This window comes from Papaver somniferum, chromosome 1 (assembly GCF_003573695.1).
Source record: "Papaver somniferum cultivar HN1 chromosome 1, ASM357369v1, whole genome shotgun sequence".
Lineage (NCBI taxonomy): Eukaryota > Viridiplantae > Streptophyta > Magnoliopsida > Ranunculales > Papaveraceae > Papaver > Papaver somniferum.
Genome location: NC_039358.1, coordinates 22656522 through 22672059, shown reverse-complemented (window position 1 = coordinate 22672059; position 15538 = coordinate 22656522).

Below are 15538 nucleotides of genomic sequence, written 5' to 3'. Positions count from 1 at the left end.
AAAGTGGACAGGTACGCATACCCAATATGCATACCATTTACATCTTAGTTCGGGAACGGGGGAAGGTACGCATACCCGGTATGCATACCCTTCTGCTCTGGCTTCGTGAACTGCCTGAGGTACTCATACCTAGTACGCATACCCTTGAGCTTGACTTCGTGAACTACCAAAAGGTATGCATACCTGGCTTGCATACCTGGTTTGCATACCTACCCAGTTCTAGATGCAAAAGGCAAAAGTTCACGAACTTCCCAAAGTTATGTTTACTTGTTGTGCATACCTTGACTGTGGTTAGTTAACTTTTACTACGTCTCTCATAGACACCTCCAAGATACCTTTGTTCACAATTTTTTTTTGGACTTTTGGATTACTATTTAGGTCTTGAGTGTTCTTAAAAATCTTTATTACTTGTAAGTTTACAAGCTTCTGTAGCCGTTATGGACTATCATTGTGCACGTTTCCATCTATCCAGACCATAGTGTATATTCTTCTTGTAGCTTCAAGGAAGACTTATGACGTTCTTACATGAATTCCTAACTAGGAATTTCATCTAAATTGGGAAAATGTTTGCTTGAATTCCAAGAAAACCTCGCTTGAATTCAAAGCTATATGTAGCCTTGAAAATCTATACATGGAGATACTCTTGTAGCTGGATTTCTTAATCTCTGGCACTTCTGTATCCTAGTTCAATATCTAGAGTTGTCCTCTATTTCCTAGGGTTCTTTATGGAATCTGAAAAAGCGGGGGTCTAACAACCACACCCAATATTTCGTTCGGCAATCTGAATAGACAAACTCCAATATACTTTAGACAGAAAGTCAGACTCAATCTCAAGAAAAGTATATCCAAGAGTTGTATCTCAATTTATCAATTCAATCTGCAATCAAACAAATAGGAATTTGCGACCCGATTGAATATAAGAGAAATAACTTGAAAGGTACCAAAGACCAATGTTCAAGGATCAATCAATTTCAATCAACAACCAAAGGTTGGATTTACCAATTGATCGATTCAACGCACAATCTGTGATATTTCAATTATATAACAAAATATAATGCGGAAAAAAATAACGCAGACACCAGAAGTTTTGTTAACGAGGAAACCGCAAATGAAGAAAAAACCCGGGACCTAGTCCAGCTTTGAACATCACACTGTATTAAGCCACTACAGACACTAGCATACTACCAATGAACTTCAGACTGGAATGTAGTTGAGCCCTGATCAATCTCACACTGTTCAATGTACAGTTGTGCTCCTTACGTCTCTGAACCCCAGCAGGATTTTACGCGCTTGATTCCCTTAGCTGATCTCACCCACAACCAAGAGTTGCTACGACCCAAAATCAAAGACTTGTTAAACAAATGTGTCTCACAGAGAAAAGTCTATTGGAATAGATAAATATGTCACCCACCTACGAGTTTTGTTCCGTCTTTTGATAAATCAAGGTGCACAAGAACCAATTGATAAACCGGACTTATTTTCCCGAGGAAAAACCTAGTATTATCAATCACCTTACAATAATCTTAATCATATAGTAGCGAAACAAGATATTGTGGAATCACAAACGATGAGACGAAGATGTTTGTGACTACTTTTAATCTTACCTATCAGAGATAAATCTCAAGCAAATCTTAGCAAAGATAATACTCAATCACGATAGTAAAAGTAAGATCAGAACACGCAACTACAGAGAAAATAGTTGGGTCTGGCTTCACAATCCCAATGGAGTCTTCATATATAGTTTTCAAATCAGGGTTTGCAATCTAAGTTACCTTGGTAACAAAGCATTCAATATTCACCGTCAGATGAAAACCTGATTAAATTCAAGCTAATATCTTTCAACCGTTAAATCGAATTTAGCTTGTTATACACAAATGAAATGTACCCTCATTTAGGTTTATGTAACCGTACCTAAACGTGTACACCATGTTGGCTCAACAGTAGTTAACCGAGGTTAGCTATATGAACACTCTCATATCAACCTTATTCATCTTAACCATAACTAGTTCAAATGACTCAAATGAAACTAGCTAAAGAGTTGTTCAATTGCTATATTCTCATTGAAGTATACAAGAACACAATTGAAGCAAAATCGGTTTGATTCACTCGAATCAATTCATGAACATTATAGCAACGATTTGCAAAGAATGCATTCCTTATTATATAAATGTATTTGTTCATGTCATAACCGATTTTAGAACTTTAACCACTCAAGTATGCAAACGGGTACGCATACTTGAATAGCCGGACCAAGTTTGGTTTTCGCCAGTCTAGGAACGGGTACACATACCTCCAAACCCAGCAAAAATTTCCGGACATGAACCTTACGCCAGTATGCATACGGGTACGCGCACTTAGGTTCCCGGACTTCTCAAACTAACAGGTACGCATACGGGTATGCATACTATGGTTCCCGGACATGGATCACATATATGCAAGAGTACATAACATGTTTATAATCCAATGTTGGTTAAGTGTTCTAAACTCTATTTCAATCATTGAAACTTTCTTAGAGGATGACAATAGCCGTTTTCACACACTATTAAAGCAATTTTCAAGTTATTGAAATAATCATAACGAAACATTCCAAGTCTACACCAAATGATTGTATCACACAAACCATGTAAGATGTTACTCGGCGATTTTCACATGATCATCTTTTGACTTTCGTCAAGAATATTAGATGAACTTGGTTGAAGCGAAAGCTTACCAACACATCTTTTGAGAAATATGTAAGCGAGTTAAACTCAGCTCGAAATCTCAAATGTGCATAATCGAAAACCATATAGTAATACGACTTATGTCTCAATATAGGAGATAGAGTAGAAATAGACTTTCCGAGTGATAGATGAGTTTTAGTCTCCATATACCTTTTGTTGATGAAGTTCCACAAGCTCTCCTTAGTAGTTCTTCGTCTTCAATTGATGAACGCCGTGAAGTCTAATGCTCAACTACACAATTTATCCTAGTCCGAGACATCACTATAAGTAGACTATAAATCAACACTTATAGTTTTGATCACTAACATTGACAAACAAGTTTGAGATAGCAACGCTTGCGAGTTCGACAGAGCAGTGCTCTAACAGAATCGTATTAGGTTACGAATTTAAAGTTTTCACTTAGGGATTCATGATCCCAATCAAACTATCTTTTACCTGATAGTTCTTGTTTCAGAATCTTGTTCTACCACTTATTAAAGTTTACGAACTTTAGACCCAGAACAAAATTGATAGAAATCACAAAGTTCTCTTCATCTCAGAATGTAATTCCTCAAGATAGATATTCAATGTCTTCTATGCTTTGTTCGGATTGTTTTCGAGAGGTGGTTAGTGATTTAGGACTCTTTTTGATAAGAGTGTCAGTTTTCCGGATCCGTGAGGTTTGGTTGACTTGTCTACTGCAAACAATTTTCAAATCTTGATAGAAAGATATCAAAAGGGAAATCAAATAGGCTTGTATGTAAGAGGTAGATAGGTATAAAAGTCTTTTTGAGGCTTAAGCTTAAGTTGTAAAGGACGTCAGTTAAGGGAGTCAAGTGCGTGCAACCATGTTGGGTTCAGTAACGTACAGGTACACGACTGCAACTGAATTGCTTTGAGGGTTAATTCGGTCCCAATTACAGTGCAGTCCGAAGTCTATTTGTAGGATAGTGTCTGCAGCGGTTTAATGCAATATGGTGTTTAAAACTGGACGAGGTCCCATAGTTTTCTGCCAGTGCAGTTTCCTCGTTAACAAAATTTTGGTATCTTGTGTTATTTCCTTTTCCGCATTATATTGCTGATCTTTATAATAGGAATATAAAAAATAGTGCGTAATCATTCTAGGTAGCAGCCCTTATTGATTAAGATCAAGCCAATACCTGTTCTCATATCTTGAAAGATATATTACAAGTTTCGTGCTTGTTATAATTCAGATCTAGTACAATTCAGTACATACTAGATTGATCTTGGATATTGATTTTTGATACTTTCCAAGAACTGTTCTACACAATCAGGTACACGGACCTTTGGTTTATACATATTGATTGTGGAAGACAAAGAGAAAAACTCTACATACAATCTTCTTCAAGGGTCTTTACAGTTGACCTACTTGTGATTGTATTTGGTTTTATCCATACAGGTTGCTGAACGAAAAGGTTGGTGGTGTACGTGGTACTCTCTTCTTTTAAGGAACATGTCTAGAAATACCCAGTCTAAATTTTCAAGGGTGCTTATGTCTTTTAGAAAACATGATAATTTTATAATTTCATAAAAGGAGTATAATGGTAATTAACAATTAAAATAATAATTTATAATTTATTATGCTCTTAGTTACTCTTGAAAATATAAATCATTTTTCTTTTGAATTAACTAATTGATTAGGATTTAATTAAGGGTCCGGATCACGGGACTCATGATTCTAACGCATGGTTTTAACAAAAGTTTCTAACTATCTAGCTCTAATCATCCAACGGCTGCCTTATATAATGAGGTGACATATGTTATGGCTGAAAAAAAAGTATTCGGCTCCAATTAAGCCGAGCCGACAAATGTTTTTCAAGTTCAAAGTTCAAACTAAGAAAAAAAAAACTGTTCATCTTCCAAGTCCAAATTTGTAACTTCTTCAAACCCTAGAAAACTTATTGGAGATTTATCGATGTCTAGTGACCAGTTCAGATTAATTTAGCTCGGAATTGGTTGTATTGGCAAATTTTTGAACTTTGACGACAGAAATCCCCAAATTTGAGCCTCATTAAAACGACAATCTTGTTGATAGGTGTACTTGTTTATTCACAATGTGCATTTATACCATTGAGCAGTAAAATTAACTCTATATTTGAGTGGTCACCCGTCAACTCTGTTGATAAATTCTCTTGTCCCTGCAATTCTTTTCCAGGGTTTAGATGACAAGATATTCAGCTACATTGTTTAAATTTTCTTTAAAAAAATTATGATGGTTTCTTTAAAAAAATTATGATGGTAGTCTGTGGTCATTTATTTAAATAGTTGGTATGTAAATTTGAAGGACAATCGTAAGAAGAAAAAAGACAAAACAACTATCACTGTAACGAAGAAGCGGGGAAGAAAGAAGACTAAAAGATTTCTTCGTGACAAGTGACATAGAATATACGAGAAAAGATTTGTTTCCTTTATCGTGTTAACCTTGTTATCGGCTCCTTCATTGGAGCTGAATATTTTTTTCCAACCATAACTATATATGCCACCTCATTATATAAGGAAGCCGTTGGATGATTAGAGATGGACAGTCAGAAACTTTTGTCAAAACCATGCGTTCGAATTATGAGTCCCATAATCCGGATCCTTTAATTAATCGAGGTAACACTCGGTGCATTGATAGGTAGTTATATTTAAATGTAAATTTAGAAATTTTTATTAATTTAGAAAAGATATTAATTTTGGGTGGCTAATCGGGGTATGAATTTTAAATACATTAGAAAATTGAAAATTGAAGATTTTAAACCGTTTTGGCAACTTATGAAATATGTATATATATCTCTCACATTAATTAGTAGGTGTAAGTAAATAATATATTTATATTCAAGTTTATAAAGATAAATCAGGAAATCTGTTGATTCATACTAATTAATCTATTTATATAGATACTATAATTAAGAATTAATTATTTTAGGTAATGCTTTAAATTCACTAATTTAAATAGATAAATTGTTATCGTTAGTTGTCACGGAAGGTGGAAATAGTAACAAATACTCCATCCGTCCCACTATTAGATGACTTAGTTCAAGTTTGCACAATTCTTAAGGCAAGAAATGAAAGGGAGCATTTTTTACAATTATACCCTTATGATAATAATTTGTAAAATTTAGAATTGATTTATCTCTCAAACTATACCATGGATTTTCGTAAACTTTATATCATTGAAAAGCATTTTAAAACATCTACGTAAAGAATATAAACATGGATATCAAATTATACATATTTGTTATACTACCGATAATCAATCAAAAGGATAATTTTAGAAATATCTCTTGTTTAATGAAATAAGTCAACTAATAGTGGGACAAAATTTTAAACTAAGTAGGTCATCTAATAGTGGGACGGAGGAAGTATTATTTAGTAATGACTAATTGCAGGTCTCTGTTGTAGTGGAAAACATAGAGAAAAGTAAAGAGACAAAGAGAGGTTTCTATTGATCAGCATCATCAGGTTACATCCTATATATACATGTAGGAAGAAAACCCAGATACTATATTGGGTCGCACATCCATGGGCTACAAGCCCTACAACAGTCTCTTTATTATTGGTTGTTGATAAAAAAAATTGATAAATTTAAATAAAGATAATTTACTTTTCGCTGTCACATTTAGTGATTAATTATTATTTTTTGCATGGATGGAAATGTATTAGTCTAAAATGGGAAAGAATATAATTGTCTATGTTTTACTAGCTAGATAGTTGTCATATTGTTGACACTTGCCTTAGGTAGAACGTAGAATTTTGGTTCGATAAAATTAAGGATTTATTTAATAAGACAAGAGAGGGTGAGTCCAATTTTGTGCACACTCCTTTAAAGAGTGTGCACATAACTTCCGGAATGAACAAAAAAGATCAATTTCAACGCATCTTATAACGAAGCTGAATTAAAGATAGGTATATGGGTTCTTTAGATAGATACCACATGGGTTCCTTTGGAATTTCTATTAGTATTTCGATTGTGGCTATTTCGGTAGTTTTAGCAGAGAACTGGGAATCCCACGCGGCAGTCACATGGGCTATTCAGAATTAACTAGACAAACAAGATGTGATAAATTATCTAGAGGGACGAAAACGAAATTTGGACGGGTAGTGCAAAGGATTTTGGATAAGGTAAAGGATGCAACTGGCATATGTAAGCTCCCATAACTTGCATATCGATTAGCTTTATTTTCTGACACTATTGGTGCACACCTACGTCAAATGGCTTGATAGAAAGTATGAGTATCCAAAGAAATGGATTGCAACTTACCTTATCAAGTATGACAATAAGCCAGATGATATGAGTTACCATAATATCGCAAACACCTCACAATTATATGATATGAGTGACTAAGTGCTGGAATGCTAATGATCCAACTGATAGCAGCTGCATGCATACCTTATCCGTACCGTGAATGGATTAAAATAAACCGTATTTTCTCAACATCGGGACTAGATGTGAGAGCACTACTTGGGCGAACTCACAAGTTTTGTTTTCTCAAGTTTGTTGTCAATACTAGATGAACAAAACTACGTATTGATTTCTAGTATACTAAGTCAAGTCTTAGACTAGGTATAAAAATTCGTAGTTGAGTATTAGACATCACCCTCGAAGACTCAAGATCGACGAAGACATTTGAAGAACTTCATCAACAAGGTATGTGAATACTGAAATATTCTATTTACTCACAATCTTTACCATTTTATCTATTTGAGACTATGTCGTATGATTTTTAGTAGATTTATTGCAAAGAAGAAATTTCGAGTCAAGCTTATCTTGTTAAACATATAGAAATATGAGTCAGGCAAATTTCAAACTTCGTTTGGAATAATTTATTATTGAAGAACTAATATTTTGGATCATTTGAAAATTTCCCAAACAATGATTTTATCATTTGGGAAAGTTTCAAACATCAAAGAAAGAAATCCACTCGTGGTAAGTTGGTGAACCATCTCACAAACCCTGGATATATGAATTCTGGAATACAGGAAGGTTGGCGAACTAGTTCGCAAATCTTAAGTTCAGAATGGGACAATTCACGAACTGTTGTGCCCAGAGTTCACGAGTCTTTAACGGTTAGCAAAGCCGGTTCACAGACCGTAGCTCCCTGACTCATGAACTGTCTCAACGGTTCACGAATCGTTTCACCAACGATCCTAGTGGTTTTTTAGCAGATGCTCAAAGAATTATATTTAAATATGTTTAGTATCGACTCTCATAAACACCTCTAATACATCTATGATCACTAAAACACTTTGTGTATATATGTGCATCAAGATTAGATTCCTAAGTGTTTAAATGAACATGATATTGCTTATTAGTTCGAAAGGCATATTTGACAAAGAAATATCATTATACACGGTTCACGTACCCAAACCACTGTGTATATTCTTCTACGTGATTTTAAGACAAACTTATCACATGCTTACTTGAAACCCTAATTAGAGTTTCATCTAAACAGAGAAAGTGTGTGCTTGAATCTCAAATTATCTTAGATTGAATTCTAAGCAAATCTCAATCTTAAACATTGACAAATAGAGAGACTCGTTCAACTGGAAATATCAATCCATGACACTTTGTGTCCTAGTTGGGCCTTCATGAATCCATGTACGACTATCTTTACTTTGATAGTTCATGTATCCTAACCTTACTTTTCGGTTATCGAGGTTCTCGTAATCTCTTTTAGGCAAGATAAATAGAAATCACAAAGTTCTTTCGTCTCAGAATTTTTGATTTCTCAAGATATGAAAATTATTCTTAATTAATTAGTTCATGATTGTTCTTGAGAGGTGGTTAAGAATCTAGGCTTCTTATCTAACTAAGTGTAAGTGTTCCGGATTTGTGAAGTTTACCATCTTTGTCCATTGCAAACAGATTTCCAAGCCTTTATCTTTGATCTAAAGGGAAATCAAATAGGTTTATATGTTAGAGGAAATTTGGTATTAAAAGTCTTCACTTAGATTGTAAAGGACGCCAGCTATGAGAATCAATTGCGTAGAGCCTTGCCAGGTCCAATAGATGTAAAGAACGCGATTGTAACTGAATCACTTGGAGTGTGACTTGCCAGGTATAAAATATGATAGTAGGTTAGTTTCTGTAGCGAATTAATACAGTTTGGTTTTGAAATCTAGTTGAGGTCTCGGGGTTTTTCTGCCATTGTGGTTTCCTCGTTAACAAAATTCTTATGTGTATGTTTTTACTTTTCCGTATCTTTTGATTGTTAAGAGTATTACACATGTTCATACTCCTATCAAAATGAAAAGGTTGTTGATATACTTGGCACCCTCTCCATTTCGATTGGTATAATAACAAGTTCGTGTACAAATAGTGTCACAACTGACATGATGATCTCTTTCTTTGACAGGAGCAGTCAATGTACAAATTCCGAGTGTGTTCTAGAAACCATCGATGATGATCTGAGTATTGATTTGAATAAAGTCATTGATAATCTTTGTCATGAGAAACAAAGATTGATAAGGAAAATTGATGGACTTCACTGTGAACTCTATATCAAGAATTCTGATTTTCGAGAATGATCTGAAAGAGAAAAGGTTCTTCAAATAAAGTAGGATGATCATACCCCCATTAACAAGGATATTGTTGCCATGTTAGCTGAATCAAAGGCTACCTTGGCGAAAGTTCTTGAAGGATATGAAATATGAAAAAGAAACATCTAACTTCTCGGAGGATCCAAGTCATTCATCTCTTGATTGTTGTTAAAGAATTATCGACGATCAGGAGATAAACGAGGCCTTGGCTTTGTCAAACCTTATCTGACTCAAATTTCATCGAAAGGACTTGATGATGAATTTACCACTTGTGTTGGATCTTATATGTTTTGTGGTTCTTGCAATTATTACCAACATACATGTAAGATCTTTCGACAAAATTTAAAAGCTGCTAGAGTTCTTTAGAAAAGAGCTGAAAAACTTTTGTCCAATATTGAAAGACTTATAAAAGTACTGAAAAGATATCCAAATCAAAGGAAAATTAATTTTTGTCTAGGAACCTTTGCCCTAAATTCAACTTCGCCCTTTCAATGGTTTCTCGATAGTGGTTGTAGCCACGACACATGACAGGTGACCTTTCATGGTCCGTGAACGCGAACGATTTTAAGGGAGTTTTAGAGCAATGCTCGCTTGAACTCACAAGTTTTGCTATCTAAAGATTGTTGTCAATGTTAGTTGATCAAAACTATACCTTGATTTATAGTATATTAAGTCAAGTCTCATACTAGGTTGGAATTTGGTAATTGAGTATCAAACATCACCTTTGAAGACTGAAGATCGACGAAGACATTTGAATAACTTCATCAATCAGGTATGTAAAGACTGAACCATTTTATTTACTCACTATCTTGTCATTCTATCTTATGATACTATGTTTTATGACTTCTAGTAGATTTACGAATAAGAAATTTTGAGTCAAGCTTATCTTGTTAAATATATCGAAATACGATTCCAACATAAAAGTTCAAAGGTCCTTAATAATATTAGTTCGAAACAATTTATTGTTCAAAATTTAATTTGTGGATCACTTGAAATTTGTCCATAAAAATGATTTTATTATTTGTGAATGTTTCAGACATCAAAAGAGAGAAATTCAGAACTTCTGATATTTTGGCTCAGGGTAGGTTGGCGAACCACTTCGCAAACCATATATATGCGTTTCAGAAATACAGGGAAGGTTGGAGATGCAGCTCGCAAACCGTAAGTTCAGAATGAGACAATTCACGAACTGTGGTGAGATGAATTTTCAAGTTGGTATAAAAGGCTAGCAGTTGGTGAACCCGGTTCACGAACCGCAACCATATGGGTTCTCGAGCCAAGTAAGGTTGGCGAACCCAGTTTATGAACTGTAGCACTTTGACTCGTGAACTTGCCTTATGATTCACAAACCTTTTCACCAACGGTCCAGTAGAATTTGTCGATGCTCAAAGACTTATTTATTAAATATGTTTATCATTACAATGACTCTCTTAAATACCTCTAAGACATTATTGATCACTAAAACACTTGTGTATATGCATCATGCTTAGACTCTTAAGTGTTTGAATGAACATAAAGTTTCTTATAGTTCATAAGGCATATTTGCCGAAAAGAACAATCATTATATACAGTTCGATAACCTGACTACTGAGTATATTCTTCTATGCATTTTCAATAAAAACTTCTCACATGCGTACTTGAAAACCTATTTAGAGTTTCATCTAAACAGAGAAAGATTTTTCTTAAATCTCAAGATATCTTTGCTTGAATTCTAAGAAACCCTAAGTATTGAAAAACTATAAATATAAATGCTTTCAACTAGGAAATTCAATTCTTAAGACTTTGCTTCCTAGTTGATAGTTAGAGCCATTCTCTATTGGTCTAACTTTCCTCAGTGAAACATTATTAAGTTTACGATTGAAAGACTTCGCTTTGGTGATTCATGAAACATTATTAAGTTTATCTTTACCTTTATAATTCGTGTATCCTGATCTTGCTTTTTTATTATCGAGGTTTCTGTAATCTCTTTCAGGAAAGATCGATAGTGATTGCAAAGTTCTTTTCATCTCAGATTTTGTGATTCCTCAAGGTAGATATCTGGAAACTATTCCTAATTTATAAGTTCAAGGTTCTTGAGAGAATAATCCATGCTTCTCATTTAAGTGAATGTAAGTGTTCCGGATTTGTGAATTTTGCTAGCTTTGTCTTTGCAAAAATATTTCCAAGCCTTGATCTTTGATCTAAATGGAAATCAGATAGGCTTGTCTGTTAGAGGCATATTGGTATCAAAAATCTTCACTTAGTTTGAAGCAACTTTTAGGATGTAAAGGACGTTAGGGAATCAATATTCTAGAGCCTTGAGAGGTTCAAGAGACGTAAGGAGCGTGTCTATAACTGAATCGCTTGGAGGGTGGGTTCGGTCTCAATGACATTTCATTTCAAAGTTTGATAGTAAGATAATGTTTTAGCGGATTATTACAGTTTGGTGTTCAAATCTGGACGAAATCCCAGGGGTTTTCTGCTATTGCAGTTTTCTCGTTAACAAAACTTCTGACGTCTTGGGTTTTTCCTTTACTGCATTATATTACTTATCTTTATAATTAGGTTCACACGAGTAGTATGTATTCAATCTTTGTAGATACGTTCATATAATTGTGATCGATTAGAGACTTATTTCTTGTAGAATTCGTATATTGAAATATATACAAGTTTGTTAATTTGTAAAATTCCGATTTGATTATTTGGATATGACTAGATTTATTTTGGATATTGAATTTTGAGATCATACAAGTACTTTTCTTATCAATTAGGTTGACGGACTCCTTAGTCTATATGTACTGATTGAGAAGAGATAGATACATAAACTCTACATACATATTGTCAAGGATCATTAAGTTGGCCTGCTTACAATTGTATCAGGTTTTTCCAATCATGTTGGCGAACGAAAAAGTTGGTGGTGTACTTCGTATCCTCTCCTTTTCAATTAGTATTAAAGCAGGAAAACACCTTTAAATCTAACAAGTCTGTGTTTCTGGCGATCTGAATTATATATAAGGTGCAATCTCGATTAACGCATCATTAGTTCTTGAAAGCATTATCTTTATGTATTCTGTTAATCAAATCGGATCTTCCTCCATCTCGATTAGATGGACGTTATGTCCCCATAAATAGTCTACTGTTGACAATCGTTATCCCTACTATATTACTGATGAGTCTGACTCGGAAGTAGAAAGGGAAGCATCCAAGGAAAGTGATGAGATTCTTAAACGACACGGATGTCAGGCTTCTGAGGTCAGTCAACTGAAAAACAAAGTCAACAATCTAATTGGAAAGGTTAATGAAAAAGATTGACGAATACGGATTCTAGTTGAAGAAAATGCTGAAGTAGATATGAAAATTATCTCACTCGAGGCTCGGCTAGAGAAAAATTCCCTGGGACTTCAATGTCTACTAGACACCCACTAACTCCATGTAGCACATGTGAAATCTGAAAATTATCCTTATCTATGGCTTTATTAAAGATGAAGGAGTTAGAGGAAGTGATTGCTAATTGTACTCATGATAACTCAAGTAAATCTCCTTTAGAAGTCCATGTTTGAAGTATGACTACTTTGAAAAGAGATGACCGGTTAATTTTCTCTGACCAAGAAAAAGCTCTCTCTTCAAGAACAAAAAGCTTCGTGAAGAGTTATTGTGCCAAGATTACTTAGTCTGATCCCATCAGAACTCAGAAAATTTGCTACTTATGTAATGCAAAAGGACATGTTCAAAGAAAGTGTAACATCGGAGTTGAAAACAATAAGTTCGAATCTCTTCACGACACTCTGAATCTTATGTTAAAAGAAATGACCGATATTTTAAACTCAAAACCTTTGGGCTTGAAAAAAGATACTGGTTCACTTACCAAAGTACATTCCAGGAATATTAGTACAACTTACTCATCTAATAGAACAAAAAGCAAGAGCAGGGACTCAGTTTCAAAGAAGATTTTAAAGAGTCCCTCAAATTCTTTCATATGACTTCCTAAAAGAACTCACTATAGGGAATCCAAGTGTTGATGGTGGATTTTTGACGAAAGTCATATTCGTAAAATCACATCAGGTTATGTATCTATGATCAGTATCAGAATCATAAGAAATTGTATCTTCATAAGGAGTGAATCGCAGTTCTGTAACATCATGACAATAATAATATATGACGTCGATATTAGGGTTTCCGAGGCAAAACTTTTAGTATTCCATATATTTCATGACTAAATCTGAAAGACTCAGCACATTTGTTGAATTCGGAATTCATCTTTGGTGTCTGAATTAACCCATAATTACATATGATGCTGATCACATCATATTTAAATGCTCTTATACATATTACATGCTAGTATAAAGCAATGAATCAATTAAATCTAGTCGAAGTATTCATCATATTGAATTCCTAGAAATTACACACTAATTAAACCCGAATATTCACCTACTCAGGATCCATGGCTTTTCTCAGTCGAATTCCATGGAAAGTAATGGATATTGACCTTTCGGGCATTTTTGGAACCCTCGAGTAAGAAACGAGCAAGAGGAACGAGTGTATTTAGTAATAATTCTCAAAGGAGCATTCAAAAAACATGGAAGAACTAGGATTGGAAGTCTGATCAAAGAAGGAAAAGGAAGAGAGATAAAATAATAATAAAATAATAAAGAAACCGTAAGGGTGGGCCCACACGGTTAGCCGTCCGCCCGTGCTGTCGGTTCTAGCCGACCCTCCCTTCTTTTCCTTATATTATTATTATCATTATTAGGGTTTTGCACTTTCAAGGATTCCTTTTTCAATCGGAACTCCTGAAATTTTCACATCTCTTCATGAATCATGTGGTTAGCAAAGCAAATGGTCCCGCAACCATCTTGACTTGTCCTTATACCACCCACCATGAGAAATATTAAAATAACATTATTTTAATACATTTAATAGTGGTCCTTCCACCACTATTAAGAGTTTCAGTTAAACTCAAATTCTTCATACAATGATGAAATAATGCTCGATGGACCATCAGAAAATACCAAAGTTTTCAGGATTGGTCCGCGGAGAGCATGGCAACACGGGCATGCCACCATGACTGGTCATGGTCCTTTGGCTTGCAAAATCCGATCCCACCTCTCTTGATGATTTTTGACCTAATTAATCATCTAGAGTCTATATTTAGTTCAAACTCCTTCCTGCAACTGGGAATGGTCATCCACCCACCATTAGATGGTCACACGACCACCAAGGGACGGTTTTACACCTCTTGGTAGGACCCTCATATCTCCATGACTAGGTTCTACTACCTATTGCTCAGTCAAGCACAATTTAATAATGATTAAACAACAATTAATCATCCTTTCACCAATTGCTCTGCAAAGGAGTTTGGTAAATGCTCAGTCTAGCATCCAAATACTACATGGTCGGTCCATCACTATTAGAGGCGGTCCCTCTCTCATTCATTGGATGACTCACATTCGATCATTCATTGATCATACATTGATCATAATTAGGGTTATGAACTGAATGTTATGTCTAGCATAATTCTGAACATGTTCAAACACCAATATTTTAATATTGATCTAGCAATCAATATATCAATTAATTAATTAAATGATATTCGGTTAATATTTTTAATTTGTATTTTATTTGGTATTGATACCAATTATTCATGGATCTAGCAGTATTTGCTCTGACTAACAATACTTGCCCTAATCATCAATGCTCCACCTGGCAATACCCTAATTGCTTCAGCTAACAATGGATCACGACCAACAAGGTTCAGAACTGCCATTTCTGGCAATATTGATTCAATTATGAATATTTATTTAATTGCTCAGGGAAATATTCCTCATATTGATTCAGCTATCAATATTTGAGCTGCAGTATTTCTCATGTTGATTCAACTATCAATATATGAGAATTTAATATTATCTGGCTATCAGTATTTTATTGGTTCATCAACCAACATTTGGTTCGTCTGTCAACCACTATTTTAATATTGTAATCTCTCCTCGTCATTCGTCTGACTCATGACACATGGATCGAGAAAGGTCTTTTAGGATCATTTAGTGCTCAGTGCACCAACATAATGGTTTATGATCGACCCCGCAATCTCATAAAACCATCACTAAGTCATTCGACTACCATTACTGCTTCAACTAGCATAATGATATGACACACTGACCTAATTCAACAATCATGGTATGCAGAGCATGTTGCTATTTCAACGTTCCATTCTTCATCTATCATAATATTGAACTTCGTCGGTTCAGTTCATAAGACTCATAGTATTAGGTCAAAGATTGAGCACTCACACATGAGACATCAATTCACGTCACATGGGG